At 37.4% G+C, this 18,427-nt stretch overlaps 1 long non-coding RNA gene across 1 annotated transcript in view; it reads left to right on the top strand.

Moving 5' to 3' along the window:
- The first annotated feature begins 363 nt into the window (after positions 1-363).
- LOC141564789 (uncharacterized) overlaps positions 364-18,427 on the top strand; it is a 66,743-nt gene continuing 48,679 nt past the window's right edge. Inside the window, exon 1 of the long non-coding RNA XR_012488720.1 lies at positions 364-445. This is a non-coding gene — a long non-coding RNA (uncharacterized LOC141564789). The remainder of the gene's footprint in view (positions 446-18,427) is intronic.

The raw sequence follows: 18,427 nt of genomic DNA, 5'->3' as shown, positions 1-18,427 counted from the left end.
TAAAGTGAAATGAGTCTAATTTTGTGTTCTGATTGCATGACACAAAAACATGGGAAGAGATATTATTATTTGTGTAGTATACATTTTATCCATAAGACTAGTCATATGAGCACTGAATAATACATGAATAAGAAAACTCTACCTGCTGCCTTGCTTATAAAAAGAAAGTTTCCTTGGGATCCAAAGTTTCTTGTGAAATGAAACTCTATATTTTGCTATGGCTGGGGGTTAACAGCTGGGAAGAAAGGCTTCTCCTTATCTCTGTTCTAGGAAAAGGAGTGATGCAACTTGTGTGTGACTGATAAAGTTGCAACTTCTCTTTAAAAATTGAACTTGTTGGAGAGTCTGAATTTGTCCCAGGAAGGCAGCTGCTGGACAAAGGAGTTTATTAGGGACATCAAAGCAGTTGGAGCGAATGTGCACCGGGAGTAGGACATAAGCAGCTGTAAGTACTCCAGGGACTGCTTCATTTCATCCTTGGCATATGGCCATCTTCTTAAAATTGTTTTAAATGCTATTTGTACAATGTACTTTATCCTTATAATAATTATGTCACACCTTAATAATATCTTTTATTTTTAAAAAAGAGAATGCAAAATATATTCTTCCAGAGTCTCATAAGCTGGAGAAAATAAATGAAGAGGTAAATACTTTTGCAATAGAGTTAACCCATGTTCCTTAGCTCCTTTGATGTAATAGCTATGTGCATTTCTTCATCCAGCTCTATAAAACAATTTTATCCACTGCTTCTCTTTCTATTTGGCACTTCCAAGATCTGCAGTCAAACAATAAGAGCTTCAAAGAGTTTTTATTTACATACAACATCTGGGATGTGTGTCTTCACATTGGCAATTAAGGCAGCTACATTGATTTTCATTTAATACCCATATAAGGTATTTTTAGATGTAAAATTTGGGTGGACAAATTTAAGCTTTTATGGTTATGTCTACAGTGAACAATGAAAAATGTAATCCTTGTATCTGGCACAAAGCAGGTACTTGTTAAATGTTTGTTGACTGGTTGATTAATCAGTCCTAATTTTGCCTACATGAGGCCAAATGATAGTTTTGACTGCTTTTCTACCTGTTGGATTCATCACTATTTTTATCATGCACATACACTTAAAAAACATATGGATATTGAGAAAATGGACAAGGCAGAGAGTCTTGCATGCCCGGCTAAGGAGTATGTGCAAATATATCCAAGAAGCAGAGGAGGGCCAGAGAGGCTTTCCAAGAAGGGAGGGTTGTAGTCAAACCATGCTTTCCTAGAATTATTTTGGTGGCTGGGGGGAGAAGATGTATTGGATAAGGAAATTATGGTCCATTAGAATGTTGTTATAATCTGTTCAAAAGGATATAAGTGCCTCCACTAGAGTCATGGCCATGTTGGAACAGAAAAGAAAGGACAGATACCATGGAGGTAGACTTGTCAGCTGATAATCAACTGGTCTATTGGGAAGTAGAATTATACAAATGGACAGGAATCAAAGATGATTCCAGGATTCTGAAGTGAGGTAAATGGGAGGATGAGAGCTTTAAGAAATAGGGAAGTTTGAAAGACAGATTTAAGGGAGAACATGATGATTTCCATTTTTGGAAATGTTAAGTTTCCATTTGACAAGATGATGTAACCTCTAGGGAGAGATGCTCTGCAGGCAGTTACCCATGCATGAGTGATATTCAAGAGTGCCATTGGGGATGACTACCTAAACCAGAGACATACAAATCTGTGTAAAGTTGATAATTAAACCCATGGGAACTAATAAAGGTTCACCATAGAAAAGAACAGGAAGGTAGAAGTGGGATGAACTTAGAAATCGGGGTGCAGTTGGCAGGACCAAGGAGCCTCATTTTTTCTAAGTTGCTCCACTGTGCTAAGACTAGGAAATAGTGCCCTTGAACAATCCCTGTTGTCTGCCTCTATTCCAAGTTTCAATGACTTGGCTGATAGGGCTCTTAAGTAAGATTCAAGAAAAAGGGGATCTAGTCCTTGCTCTGATAATAATTCTGGGTATTGTTTCCTCCTCTGTCAAATAAGGGGCTGTACGGTAAAAGGTGATTTCTAAGATTCTTTGCAGCTTTTTAAAAATTTAATTTAATTTTTTTTCTGAGGCTGGGGTTAAGTGACTTGCCCAGGGTCACACAGCTAGGAAGTGTTAAGTGTCTGAGACCAGATCTTTGCAGCTTTAACAAGAGATTTTAGGAGTTAGAAAAGATACAATCTATATATACAGATGTGTGTATATATCTATATATGTGTGTGTATTTGTATATACACACATATGTATTATCTATCCATCAGTCCTATCTATCTATACATCCATCCATCTATCTATCTATCTATCTATCTATCTATCTATCTATCTATCTATCTATCATCCGTCCATCTATCTATCTATCTATCTATCTATCTATCTATCTATCTATCCATCTATCTACAGTTACTTGCTAAGGCTTCATGTTTCTTCATATTTGTTATGCAATAGCTTGATTACTGGAAGTGTGGTGTGCCTTTAAGGAACTCACACTCTAATGAACACAGTCTAAACTATGTATTATCTCTATCTATCTATCTATCTATCTATCTATCTATCTATCTATCCATCCATCCATCCATCCATCCATCCATCCATCCATCCATCCATCCATCCATCTATCTATCTATCTATCTATCTATCTATCTATCTATCTATCTATCTATCTATCTATCTATCCATCCATCCATCTATCCATCTATCTATCTATCTATCTATCTATCTATCTATCTATCTATCTATCTATCTATCTATCTATCCATCCATCCATCTATCCATCTATCTATCTATCTATCTATCTATCTATCTATCTATCTATCTATTTATCTATCCATCTATCTACAGCTACTTGCTAAGGCTTCATGTTTCTTCATATTTGTTATGCAAAAGCTTGATTACTGGAAGTGTGATGTACCCTTAAGGAACTCACACTCTAATGAACACAGTCTAAACTATGTATTATCTCTATCTGTCCATCTATCTATTTATCTATCTATCCATCTATCTACAGCTACTTGCTAAGGCTTCATGTTTCTTCATATTTATTATGCAAAAGCTTGATTACTAGAAGTGTGCCTTTTAGGAACTCATACTCTAATGAACACAGTTTAAACTATGCATTATCTCTATCTATCTACACCATTCACATGTACATATATATAGCACATACATCTATACATGTATAGATATGTAAACATGTGCACATGTCCTGTTCCAATATAGTAGAGAAAAATACACATTGTGGTATCATATTTATATTAATACCATATCACAAGTGTACATAATATATCATAATTCTTCTTCTAATTTTGTTTTTTTTGGTTTCTTGGCTTCTTTTGTCTCACTTGCATCTGTTGTTTTCTGATTCTTGATAAATGAGTATCAAGAGATAGATCTGACTTGATTTCTATCATTTCGTAAGCTTTGAAGGGCTCGAGAGCCAGCAGAAATCAAGCAGCAGGATTTCATGGCCCTTTGCTGATAAGTGAGAAGACAGTGAGCTGCTAACCCTGAAGCCTGCTAGTGGGGGAACCTGGCAACTGAGGCACTGTGTCCTAAAAGTGAGGGGATTATTCATCCACTGCCAATGGCACAGCCAACAGGGAGCTTGGTGGGGAGAAACTCCTTGTTGTAGCTATCTGAACTTTGAACTCATTCTCCCAAGAACTGAGTAGGGAAGAAGGGACAATTTGAAGGGTTGCTTCTGGAAGCCTGTCCTTGAGACATATTTCCTCAGTAAATATTCCCCTGTAGAAGTCAACTGAAATTAATTAGCTAATAAATCCTGAAGAAATATTGGTAGATTAACTGTACTATGTATGGATATATATATATATATAATATATATGTACTATATATGCATATAGACACAACATACACGTATGTGCTCACACATTTGTTAAATAGATTTACGGAAGTGAGATACTGTGGTAGAGTGGACTTTTAGCAAGCTTTTGGCTTTAGCAAAGCCTGGATTCAAACTTTGCACCGGAGATACACATATGCATATATGTAAATGTCTACAAATATATGTATCCTAATATATACTTCAAAAACTTTTCTTAAAGACCCAACTTTGAACTCCCTTCCTCATGGTCAAAGGCAAAAATAATTAGCACTGCATCTCTTCTCTCTTTCATACAAAGACCTCCCTTAATATTCTCTTCAACCTTTTTTTGTCCCATCCCTCCATCTTTCCATTTCCAAGGCTGCTGTCGATTTTCATTTTAATCTGCTTTGACTTGTATTAAAAACGCTGACATGAGTCAGCTGAGGAGAAAGGAGGTGAGGGAGATGGGAGGACCACAATGTTGTTTTTCTCTTATTCCAATTTCCCTGAGTATGACCTCGGAATCCTCAATCCTTAGGGATGACTTCCCAATCCTTAGAGCCCCAATATAGCCAGCTTTTCCAGAAGCTTGTATCCATAGAATATGGAAATGGTGGATTCCTGGTATGGTGCTGCCCTCCCCTGGTATCTTGAAAAATTCTGTGTTTCCATGGGACCATTAAACAACCAAGCCTACTTGATTAAAATTAGAGATAACATGCCAAAGAAATGCATTTTTATTAAATACCATCTAAGAACAGAACATTATACTAAGGACTTGGGATGGGGAGAGATTTTTAGAAGTGAAAATCTCTGACTTTAATGTGCTTCAATTTAATTCGGCTGGAATTTGTTGAACATCCACTGTGTATGAAGCACTCAACAAAATACTGACAGAATTGAAAGACGTCCTTCCCTCAAGAAACTTATGTTCTTCTAGGGGGAAGGAATTTGTACACAGGTACCCACATAAGTAATTCTAGTGAGAGAGGGAGTCCGGAGAAGTGGAAATCAGAAAGTCGCCAAATAGGTAGAAATTGTACTTTTGCTGATATCTGAAGGGAACTCTAGTTCGCAAGAGACAGCAGTAAGCAGGAAAGGCATTTAAGACATGGAAGAAAGCTTGTAAAATGAACCTAATTTGGAGATACTGCATTTCATGGACAGGGAAAAATAAGTAAATCCATTAGAGTGAAACAAAGTGTATATGAAAGGGGATGATCGTAAGCTCCCCATCTGGAAAGACTGATGAAGGCAGTTGGTAAAGGGCTTTTAGTGTCAAACAGCAGAGTTTGTATTTGATTCTGGGGCCTGTAAGGACTTTAAAAGACAGGAAATGAAATGATGGCTCTGTACTATAGGAAAGCGATTTTGACAGCTCTAAGGAGAATGGCTTGGGGAGAAAAGAGGACCGGAAGCAGGGAGCCGAGTGAAGGGGCTCTTTCTACAGCCAGGAGACAATGATCAAAATTTTGATAAGGGAGGGACGGTGAAGGAAAATGAAGAGCTGAGGTTGTTGGCAAGGCTATGAATGTGAATGAATGGAAGGCTGATGTCTCTCAAAGGGTTTGGGGGAAGATAATGAGTTCTTTTTTGTACTCGCTAAGGATAAGATGATCTTAGACATATAGATGGGAACATCCAGCAGGCAAAATGGGAGGGGAGTTCCTGAGAGACATGGAGGTACTATATGTAAATATCTATATTTATCTATCCATATATATATATATATAGTGTTCTATATCTATATCTATCTATATATATAGAGAGAGAGACAATAATTCAATCCATTAATGAGATCTGAGATCTAAGGGAGTAAGCTATCTGCAAGTCCCAGGGTGAGCATGGGCAATTTGGGGTGTCATTCCGCATGTCCCTCTTTGTGGGATGCCACTTTTATCATTTACTCCTTTTCTAATTATTTGATAAAATTCTTCTACATGAGTTTCTTTCTTTCATTTCAAAGGGGCACAGTAGTTTTTGTTTATTTGCTTTTTTTTTTTTTTTTTTTTTTTTTTTGCCATTGACCTAGAGTAAACTCTAGGTTTCTCTATCATCTCTCTCTATCATCTCTCTCATTTCATCCATCCATCCATTGTCTCTCTCTATCATTTTCAATATATAACATATATCTATTATCTGACTCTATCATTTCTTTGATCTCCAATACCTATCTTTGCTTAGCCATAATCTCTCTATCATCTATTCATTCATCCACCTATTTATCTATCATCTATCTCTCTATCATCTCTATGTATCTCTAGATATTTTATATATTTATTCAATCTAGTTGTTTGAGTGGTCAAAAGTCCTTAATCCTTTAAATTGTTTTGTTTTTGTTTTTGATTTTTTTTTCCCCCCCTGAGGCTGGGGTTAAGTGACTTGCCCAGGGTCACACAGCTAGGAAGTATTAAGTGTCTGAGATCACATTTGAACTCGGGTCCTCCTGAATTCAAGGCTGGTGCTCTATCCACTGGGCCACCTACCTGCCCCGCTTTAAATTGTTAAAAGAGAGGGAGAAAAATAAACATTTATATGGTGCCTACTACGTGCTGGGCTCTGTTTTAAGCATTTTTCCCATATACTATTTCATTTGATCCTCACAGCAACTATGTGAAGAAAATACTATTATTATCCCATTTTTTAGTGAATGAAACTGAGGATTTTAATGTGTCATTCAGAGTCATGAAGTTAGTAAGTGTCTGAGATTGTATTTGAACTTAGTTCTTCCTGTTTCCAGACATTGCATTCTATCACATCAACTGCCTCTGAATGGGAGAACAAACTTGCTTTGCATTATATCATGGCGGTGTTTCATTTCCTTAACCCTTTGATGGGATACTATTCTGTATTTTTCCCCTCATTTTGGCTCAGAAGAACCACATCTATGCTATAACAATTTATCCTGCAAATCTCACTCCTAGCATCCGATATCTCACTCCTACCAAGCCAAGCAGAATAAAGAACCACTGGGAAAGACAAGAAAAATGTTCTGGCAAAACTTCAGTTTCTAAATAGCTTCTTGGCTTTTTCATCAAGTGAAAAATGGAAATATATTAACAGGAAGAGAGATAAAGCACGTGCGATTTCATTAAGTAACCGAGCAGAAAAGGCAGAATGAGCGAGGAACCCTGCTGGTTGTCCAGGGTGCATTCTCCAGTTGCTAATGGAAACAGGGACAAGTTTAGAAACCTGGAAAGTCCAGTCTGCAGTTCCCCATGGCTATACAATTGGGAGAAGTCATTTTGTGGGACTGCCTTTTCTTTCCCTCAATCTTTGTATGCATGGGGTGCACAGACTGTGTATACAAGAGGCGGCTGAAGATGGCGGCATAATGGTGGGAAGGTCTGAAAGAAGCTCATTGTTATTCCATTAAGGTTTCCAGTGTTTTAAGGAAATCTTAAATATGGTTGGGGGTGGCGAAGGGAAATGATCTAGACCTGTTGGCAAAGCTTATATTGAGTCTCTCTTTTGACATGAAAAAACAACCACTGATTTCTATCTCGGGAGGCACCATTTGTGCTGATAATTCTATCCCTCGCCCTGCCTAGGATGCCAGATGTGTGCCTGGGAGCTCCCCAGACCTACTGAACTGGGAGTTTTCTTTCCAGTGGATCCCATAAGTCAAGGAAGAGTCCAGATCCAAAGGCAGAAAAAGGAGGGGGGGGGACAAGCTTGATGCTGAAGCTCATTTCCAAATTGTATTTGTCTATGTCTGAGGTTAAGAGATGCTATGGAGCATTTCTCTTTAATGGATCATTCGGCTCTTTTAGCAGATCCACTGTGTACCTGGCACATTTTGGAAGCAGTGGGGTGGGGGGGAAAGGGTGCAGTCAGTGATTTAATCTTTGTCAAGATGTAAAGTGAGTTTCCTCTGAAACTGGAATACTTAGCAACATCAAGACAGTCAAACCAGTTTGACTGCTCCCTCTCCCCCCTCACCCCCTCATACCTGCATTTGTGATCCTGGAGCCCATGCTAACTAAGTTTGACTGACAGCAAAGGCCAAGGCCATAAGAATAGGGCTTTGTAAAGGAATAGATCTTGTTTTAGTTCAAATTCAAGCTCCTTTAAACACTGATGATGACTCTGAGGTAGGCAGGCTGCTCTTCTTTATTCTACTTACCTCCCCAGAGTCTGGGGGGCAGAATCACAGACTGGAACATCATCAGAAGAGCAAGTCAGGACTACAGAGTCCCACCCTATTTCAGCATTAATGAAAATGAGTTTGTTCCCCAATATCTGCAGTTCTTTGCAAGACTTCATGGCTTCTCAAGTAAGGCTCAAGCTCTCACCCAGTGCTTTCTTTAGCAAGTAGACACCACATGCCTTTTAGCAAAACATTTAATTAGAAAATAATACTATCATTTTAAGGTTTGGAAAGTGTTTTACATAGGTTATCTCATTTGATCCTCACAATAGCTTTATGACGCAGCGGCTCCATTTTTAGAGGAAGAATTTGCAGTGGAATAAATAGCAAAATAAAGAGGAAACACTCAGAATATAAGCAATCTTATTGCAGAAATGCAATAAGAAATGCAAAAAAAAAAAAAAAAAAAAAAAAAAGAACCAGAGGAAACACTCAGAAATATAAGCATTCTTATTGCAGAAATGCAATAAGAAATGCAAAAAAAAAAAAAAAAAAAGAACCAGAGGAAACACTCAGAAATATAAGCATTCTTATTGCAGAAATGCAATAAGAAATGCAAAAAAAAAAAAAAAAGCCAGATTTATTCCTGTGCAAAATGGATCAGCTGCCCTTAGTGGAGGCTAAGAGGTGAGCGTTTCCATGCTGTCTCATTTGCATGGCTTCTGGGAAAATCTTTGCTATTTGAATTCTCTAAGCACCATCTCCTTGATCCTGACTGTGTTTTGAAGCTGCTGTTGGGAGCATCTCCTGCAACTGTAGCTCTCTCTTGTCTTGCTGCTTGATTCTTCCTCAGTGGCTCTCATCTGCTGGTACTCTCTTCCCCCTCAGTTGCTATTTTCCACCTCTGAAGAGGCTTCCTGTTCACTTTCATTGTCCCCAGCTCCTATATCTCACGGTTGCATTCTATATCATGTATTAGGGCTAGTCAACACATTTTGACTTTTATAATCACACTGACAGCTTTATTCCAGTTTTTACCTCCCCCCCACTAAAGCAACAGAAAGTCTCCCCCTCAAACTTATAAGTGGAAGGTTCCTAGTCCCCTAAGTTAAGGAGAATGAATTTCTTTCACCTTTTCTCTGTCTTCGGGTACATGTAGATTCTACTTCACTTCCCACATTCACCACCTCCTACTGAATCTTTCTGAATTTAAAAACAAATGCAGGTACCACCATCATTCCCTCTGCTTACTCAATGGCCTTGCCAATTGCCTTCAAGCTTTGATAAGTGTCAAAAAGATACTAAAAACACGAAAGCTGTACAAAGCAAAGTTCTTATCTCCTTATAGAAGATGAAGTCAAGTTTGAGGATATTGTGACATTGGGGAAATTTCTTTTTGAAGCCTTCCCTATCCTGTGGCCCATTTCTACTGTTCCTTTCTCATCTACTGGTTACCATTTTCACCACCATCACCATCATCATAAGAAAAAGTTCTGTTCATTGTCAGACTTTTTTTTTAATGATAAATTCCACCTGATTAGCTCTAGGGGTGGAATCTCTGCCTTCCCCCCACACTGAGACAATGATAGATAATAGTAATGATGCTTTTTTATAAATCTAATCATGTTTAAAATATTATTCATAGGACCAATTATATAGGGTGGGCAAGGAGAAATAGGAAACTCCAGGCCAGCAGGGAAAGGTAATCCAGTGGGCTATAGCAGAGAAAGAAGCCCATCAGCCCTTGGCTAGTGAACATCTATCCATCATGCTCTTGTGCTAGTGAGAATGGATTGTCTAATCCGGAGCCTCTATTATTTCCTGGCCTGTAATTAGTGTGAAGAGGGAGGACAGGGAGAAGTGATTAACATTGCCTGTGGTCTTCTCTACGATTGTTTGGTCAGCCTTCTTGATTACACGGTAGGTTCATAGAAATATTGTTGGGGTTTTTTTTACTTCCTTTTCACCTGCTCCATATTCTCTCCCTGTCAATTCTATCTGTGACCTCTGTTTACACAGAGGGTGAAGCTAATGTTTACAGAATTCCCAAATTTCAGGAAGAATGGAACTCAGAGGTCATTCAGTCTAACCAGGACAGAGCTAAGAATAGTCTTCCCAACAAAGAAAGTGGCCACCCAGTCTTTACTGGATCTCCAGGAAAGAGAAATCACCTACTTTTCAAAGCACCAGATTCGACTCTTCTATCGTCCTTCCTGAATTCTTCACTGATCCTTAGGGTTGGATTTTTTTATATTGTTTTGGGAAAGATGCAGACCTGTTCTAATTCTACAGGGAAATAACACTGTTATCCAACTTGGGCACAAAAGATGGAAATCAGGGAAACAGGATCACTTGGTAGTTGGTTCTTCTTAATCCATTAGGCCATTTAATGGGACAGGAGGGAAGCTAGAGAGCCAGAGGAAGCAAATTTTGGTAAATAGCCATTAAATAAAAGCTCACTATTGATAATAATTCCTTTTTAAAAAAAATTTTATAACTATAAAATTTTTTTTGACCGTATATATGCATGAGTAATTTTTTAAATAACATTATCCCTTGTATTCATTTTTCCAAATTATCCCCTCCCTCCCTCTACTCCCTCCCCTAGATGACAGGCAATCCCATACATTTTACATGTGTTACAGTATAACCTAGATACAATATATGTGTGTAAATCCCATTTTCTTGTGGCACATTAGGTATTAGATTCTGATTCTTTTTTTTTTTTTTTCCCCCCTGAGGCTGGGGTTAAGTGACTTGCCCAGGGTCTCACAGCTAGGACATGTTAAGTGTCTGAGACCACATTTGAACTCGGGTCCTCCTGAATTTAGGGCTGGTGCTCTATCCACTGCACCACCTAGCTGCCCCAATAATTCCTTAAAAATTAGAGTTGAGCAAATGAAAGCTCAACTTTATGAGAAACAAAAAAAAAGCTTTCAAAGCTTTATGAGAAATCAAGAAACAATAAAACAAAACCAAAAGAATGAAAAAAAAGGAGGAGATAACATGAAATATTTGTCAAACAACTGACTTGGAAAGTAGAGACAATTTAAAAAAAAATATTATCTGAAAGCCATGATTAAAAAAAAAAAGCCTAGACATAATCTTTCAAGAAATTATCAAGGAAAATTGCCCAGAAGGTAAAATAGAAATAATAATAAAAAAAAAAGGCCTGGCCTGCTAGATGGTGCAGTGGATAGAGCGCCAGCCCTGAAGTCAGGAGGATCTGAGTTCAAATGTGACCTCAGACACTTAGCACTTCCTAGCTATGTGACCCTGGGCAAGTCACTTAACCCCAATTGCCTCAGCAAAAAAAAAAAAAAAAAAGAAAAAAAAGAAAAAATGGCCTAATCTGTCCTCTGTTCTCCATGGATAGGAGACTCTCGGAAAAAACGTCATTTAGGAGATGAATGGGGACAGTTTGCATAGATTAGTAAGAAGGAAAGTCAGCAAAAAAGAATGATACCTTTGGATTGTAAGAGGCAAAAAAAATACATTTCTGAGACTTCTTTTTGTTCAGTTAAGAAGAGCTGTTTAAATTGCAATTTTCTTTTTAATAAATATGATTCCAATGAATCACATGCTATGCTGAGGGAAAAGGCTAGGAGGAAATGGCTTTTATGAGAGTGGCTATTGGAAGATAATCATTCTTCTTCCTTAAAGAGACTAGTATGATTATTAGAAACTTCCAAAAGTTGTGAGTAGCCGATAAAACCTGTCATCGATGGTGGTTATTGTTTTTTAAAGAAAAATAAAAGAAATGTTTTTAATTGATCTGATAAGAAATTATTTGAAAGTTACCTATATTCAGTTTGGAAAGCTTTTTAAAAAAATAATAACAACAAGATCTGAGCTATTAGTAGATTAAAATCACAGGAGTTGCTAGATGGTACAGTAGACAGAATATTTCCTGGAATCAGGAAAACTCAAGGTCAAAATCTGCATCCAAATACCTGACATTTATTAGTTTTGTGATCTTGGGCAAGTCACTAATCCTGATTGCCTTGGGGAAAAAAAAAGTTTAAATTAAAAATAAATGGAAGGATTGAAAGTGAGATTTTCCCAGAAGGACTAATTCTAATGCCTGGCTCTTTTCCACTGTATAATTTGATTTTCAGATTTTCCTACCAACATCTTTTACTGGTCCAGAGATACCAGTTTCCACCTTTTCCTTCCCTTTCATCCTTTTGAGATCCATAAGCAACGTTTCTTTTATTTATGATTATTATTTTGCTGATAATGACCATAGGGATGCATTTAGGGATTTAAAATATCACAGGAGAGGGACAAAGTACAAAGTTACAGAAATCATAAAAATTTTCTCTGGCATTTCAAGTAAATGTAGGGAGATATAAGCCTGGATCTTTTTCTACTTCCCCGTTGCCTTGTCTGGAATGGATGGACTCCATCTCCTGAGGGAGAAGTGGAGTATTTGCTTTTTTAGAAGTCTTCAGGGAGTCCAGATGCCCAGTATAATGGACATGATAATGAGGGTCCTTTGGGATATCTGTTGGACTACATGACTGCTAACGTCCCTTCCAACTCTTCTGTGATTCTTCCATATCTTGTCCCTGGAAGAACAAAACAGCATCAGTCTGGGCGAGGAGAGATGCTCAATCAAATGATGGCTTTGTTAGGACTCAGATATCTGAAGCTGTCAGAATTTGCAGTCTCTATTAGAATTCAGTTCCTGCATATAGGACTGCCTTTGAACCCGGCTCCTGTTTTTTGCACATGTGCACCCAATCACATCTCTGCTAGTGGAAGGTGTCTCTGATCTGTTGGCAGCCTGCTTAGGTATTATGGAAGAAAAGAAGAAATAGGAGACGGTGAGACTTCTTGGCTTATGGCTTAGAGTTGACAAAGATTCAGAAAATAATTGAAAGGAAAGTAGACAGAAAAGGAAAATGACTCTATAGAGGACTTGGAAGTTACTATTGGAGAGCAAAAAAGGTTGAGAAATCTGCTGCAGAGGTCTTTATATTTTAGCTTTGTATATTTTCTGCCACTAGGGACTGTGGTCCAATTAAAGGGAATTAAAAAAAAATTATCCTATGGAAAGACAAGATAAACATGGTATATAGACTACTTTTGATCAATGCCCATTCTTTTTTTATTGAAGCTTTTTATTTTCAAAACACATGCATGGATAATTTTTCACCATTGACCCCTGCAAAACCTTGTGTTCCCATTCCTCCCGCTTGCTTCCACCCCTCCCCCAAGATGAAAATCAATCCAATATATGTTAAAGATGGTAAAAATATATGTATATCCAATATAGGCATACATGTTTATACAATTACCTTGTTGCATAAGAAAAAAATCAGACCAAAAAGGAAAAAAAAAACAAGAAAGAAAATAAAATTCAAAAGAACAATAATAAAAGAAGTGAAAATGCTATGTTGTGATTCACCCTCAGTTCCCACAGTGCTCTTTCAGGGTGCAGATGGCTCTTTCCCTCATTGGAACAGGTTTGAATCATCTCATTGTTGAGGAGAGCCACGTCCATCAGAATTGATCATTGTATAGTCTTCTTGTTGTCGTGTATAATGATCTCCTACTTCTGTTCATTTCATTTAGTATTAATTCATATCAGTCTCTCCAGTCCTCTCTGAAATCATTCTGCTGGTTGTTTCTTACAGAACAATAATATTCCATAACACATAATACTCTGTAACAGACATTCCCCAATTGATGGGCATCCACTCAGTTTCCAGTTTCTTGCCACTACAAAAAGGGCTGCCAAAAACATTTTTACACATGTAGGTCCCTTTCCCTCCTTTATAACTTCTTTAGTATACAAGCCCAGTAGAAATACCGCTGGGTTAAAGAGTATGCAAAGTTTGCTAGCCATTTGGGCATATTCCAAATTGTTCTCCAATGGTTGGATCAGTTCACAACTCCACCAACAATGTACTAATGTCCCAGTGTTCTCATATCCCCTTCAACACTCCTCATCATCTTTTCTTGTCATCTTAGACAATCTGAGAGGTGTGTAGTGGTATCTCAGAGTTGTCTTAATTTCCATTTCTCTGATCAATAGTGATTTAGAACACTTTCATATGAATGTCCATTCATTGTAACATGCTTCAAATTCCATACATGAGAAGGGAGATGATAGGCTCATGGACAGTCAGTCAAAAGACATTTATTAATGCTATGTGCTAGGCACTGGAATAATAGGATTTTAGTATTGAAAAAGACAATGACATAACATCTTCTCTGAATCTTTCATTTTAGTTTATTTTTCTGGATTTCTTTTTCTTTAAGTGACTTGCCCAAGTTCATACAGGTAGAAAGTAGTTGAGGTAGTATCACAAGTTCTCTGTTTCCAAATCTGGCAGCTTTTCTAATCATTGAGAGGATCTCTTCAAACCCTCTCATTTTAGAGGTGAGGGAAAAGAAATCCAGTGTCCCACATCACATAGGTAATAATGAGCATGCTGACATTTGACCATCGGTGCTCTGATTCTAAACTTAATGTTCTTTCTTAGAGTAATAACTGAATTTTATTTGACCTTGAAAGGATGGAGGAGAAGAAGATAGAAGCAGAGAAACTCATTTTATGGCTGATTTATTTCCCAGAGCTCCTCTTTTGAAAAGTTCCAGCTAGGGGTTAGTCCCTCTTCTCTGATCATCTCCTCCACTAACTTGACAATTATCATTTCTTCTTGTCCCCTGTTTCAGTCATGGAATTATGAACTTGATCATGTAGATTCTTTCTTTGGGCATGGATGGGATGTGTCAACTTCTCTCAACATTTCTATAATGTGCTTCCCTTGTTTATCCCTATGTGGATTCTCTCCCCAATTAGAACAAAAGCTTTTTGAGGGCAATGACAGTGCTTGCTTTTTCTCCCTATCCTTAGTGTTTAGTCAGAGCTTCACATAAGTTGTTTGTCCTTTATTCTTGGAAGAGGACCATGACAATAGGGAAATGATGCCATGTAAATCTTAATAAATATTCATTCATTTATTTTCTCTGAGAGGTGACTACCCAAGAAAAGAGAGTCCTCCTTGCCATACCTTGAGATTTCTATGCTGTTTAATGAATATTGTAGAAAGATTTTAAGGGTCTGGGATGAAGGTTTAGTGAGGTGAGAGGCAGAAGAAGCATTCCTGGGATGATCCTCTTAGTGTACTCAGTGCTCTCTTTGCTTAGCTTTAGTCACAACTCATTATTCCTTTGTCAAACAAAAAATGATAATGGAAACAATATAAGAAGGGGTTCCAAGATGGTAGAGTACAATGGAGTCCAAAAATATATTAAACATCAGACTTTAAACATAACTATCACTGAAAGCAATCTGAACCCATAAAGTAAGACGTTGATGGAGTTGAGAATAGAAAAGTTAAAAAGTCATTTTGTTAAAATGACATCTTGTTAGCTGCAAGAGAAATGGAAACTAGGTCAAGACCAAGTGGTGTGGAATGGTGACTGAAATCATTATGAAGTTCCAGGATCAGAGACAACTTTTCTATGAGGAGGGTCCGGGAAGAGAAGACCTAGTTTCCAAGATTGTCTTATAGTGGAAGATTTTTGACTCAAGAATATATATAGAGAAGGTTAGAGGTGAGTGATCAGACCACAGAGTGAGCTTTGGGCTGGAGAAGGACTTTCTGGAAAGGGAAAAGAAGAACAAAGATTAAGATCAGGGAGGTAAAAATTCTTTGGAATAGTAAAAATGTGCAAATGAGTCTGGAGACCTGGCCAGATGGTAAAAGGAATCGGAGGAAATTTGGAAGGAGAAATAACAAAGGGAAAAACAATGGCAGTGTTGGTGAATTGCACTTCTAAAAAAGTTGGTATCATTCATGACAATTCTGATTTTTCTTCTTTTTTTATGAAGATTCTTTGAAATTATCTTGTTTGAAATTTTTTAATCATGTCAACCCTAGAAGGGGGCAAAGAAAATGTAGGTAAAATCATTGAAAATGCTTTTCCCCATGAGTAGTTCTCACTAAAAAACTATATAGTTTTATATTCTGGCTTTTAGATATTCAGACAGTTAGGTTCATGTCAAAGGCACAACTCCCACGAAGACATTTGGCTTTCAATGGTTTATTTTACTCATCTATTTTAAGATATCTCCTTTTGTACGCTGTCTATTCTGAACTTGAGTTTGCTTACTGAAATAAAAATGTTGTCAAAAATCTGAAGACCTTGCCAGTAATTAGCTGGAGTTACATGCTGGGATGTTGGCTAGGAGGGATTCACTATAAATCTAGGGTGTCATCTCTGAAAACTGCAAAGTCTGATTTATTGGATTTCCACAGCACAGTTACTTCTTAATATGAAGGGCAATAAATATGCAGCAAATAAGTGATCCAATGGGTTGTTCCTCTATAGATGTAGTAAAATATAGTTTCATAGTAATGAAGGAAGAACAACTATTTCTATTTAGAATAATGAATTGGGTTTCAAGTATCACAGAATGCCAGAGCTGGAAGAGACTCTAGGAGCCATCTAGCTCTATCTGAGAAATCCAGTTGTCTTTTTTCTATTTTATTCTTCTTTAATTCCCTGTAACATTTGTATATTTTCTGCCTGGAAACTTTCTCTGGTTTGAATTTTTGTGACTATTTTGTCTTGAAAATACTTTGTTTTTTATTAAAGCTTTTTATTTTCAAAACATATACATGGATAATTTTCAATATTAATCCTTGGAAAATCTTGTGTTCCAATTTGCCCCTTTCCCCATCCCCTCCTCTAGATGGCAAGTAAACATGATAGAAATATATGTTAAATCCAATATATGCGCACATATTTATACAGTTATCTTGCTGCACAAGAGAAATCAAACAAGAAAAAAATGAGAAAGAAAACAAAATGCAAGCAAACAACAACAAAAAGAGTGAGAATGTTATGCTGTGATCTACCCTCAGTCCCCACAGTCCTCTCTCTGGGTGTAGATGGCTTGCTTCATCACTAGATCATTGGAACTGGCTTGAATCACCTCAATGTTGAATAGAGCCACGTCCAGAAACTGGAAGATGAATGGATGTCCATCAACTGGAGAATGGTTGGGTAAATTATGGTATATGAAGGTTATGGAATATTATTGCTCTGTAAGAAATGACCTACAGGAGAAATACAGAGAGGTCTGGAGAGACTTACATCAACTGATGCTGAGTGAAACGAGCAGAACTAGGAGATCATTATACACTTCAACAACAATACTGTATGAGGATGTATTCTGATGGAAGTGGATATCTTCAACATAAAGAAGATCCAACTCACTTCCAGTTGATCAATGATGGACAGAAACAACTACACCCAGAGAAGGAACACTGGGAAGTGAATGTAAACTGTTAGCACTACTGTCTATCTACCCAGGTTACTTATACCTTCGGAATCTAATACTTAACGCGCAACAAGCAAATTGGATTTACACACATATATTGTATCTAGGTTATACTGTAACACATGTAAAATGTATGAGATTGCCTGTCATCTAGGGGAGGGAGTAGAGGGAGGGAGGGGAATATTTGGAAAAATGAATACAAGGGATAATATTATAAAAAAATTACTCATACATATATACTGTCAAAAATTTTATAATTATAAAATAAAAAAATAATAATAAAAAAAAGAAAAGAAAAGAGCCATGTCCATCAGAATTGATCATTATAATATAATATAGATGTTGTCGTGTACAACGATCTCCTGGTTCTGCTCACTTCACTCAGCATCAGTTCATATAATTCTCTCCAGGCTTCTCTGAAATCATCCTGCTGATCGTTTCTTATATAAAACCATAATATTCCACTTTTTTTGTTGTTGAGGCAATTGGGGTTAAGTGTCACACAGCTAGGAAGTGTTAAGTGTCTGAGACCAGATTTGAACTCAGGTCCTCCTGACTTTAGGGCTGGTGCTCTACCCACTGTGCCACCTAGCTGCCCCTGAATAATAATATTCCATAACATTCATATACCATAACTTATTCAGCCATTCTCCAACTGATGGGCAGCCACTCAATTTCCATTTTGAAAATACTTCCAGTTGAATTTCTGTACTACTTTTTCTTTCTGACCACATTCTATTATTTTCTCTTGGATTATTATCTATATTCTGCACTCTGTGTAGGTATGGCCAATGGCTTTATGTTATGTTTTCCCCACTCTCCATATTTCTCCTTACTTTTCTCATCAGCTCTTATGGGTTTAAGCATCATCTTTATGTAGCTTTGTTCCCTCTCCTGAGCACCAATCCTGCATCCCGATCTGCCTACTGGACATTTTTAATCAGATGTCTCATAACTATCTCAAACCAACCATGTCTAAAACCAACCATGTCTAAAACCAACCATGTCTAAAACAGAACTCATCATCTTTTCCCCCAGAGCCATTCCTTTTCAAAACTTTCCTGTTTCTATGGAGGCCATCCTCCTTCCAGTTATCCAGAATATCAATCTTATTATAAAGGCCAACTCACTCTCTCTCACTCCACAGCCAATCAATTGTTAAATTTT

This window comes from Sminthopsis crassicaudata, chromosome 3 (genome assembly GCF_048593235.1).
Source record: "Sminthopsis crassicaudata isolate SCR6 chromosome 3, ASM4859323v1, whole genome shotgun sequence".
Lineage (NCBI taxonomy): Eukaryota > Metazoa > Chordata > Mammalia > Dasyuromorphia > Dasyuridae > Sminthopsis > Sminthopsis crassicaudata.
This window is presented reverse-complemented; position numbering and strand designations above follow the sequence as displayed.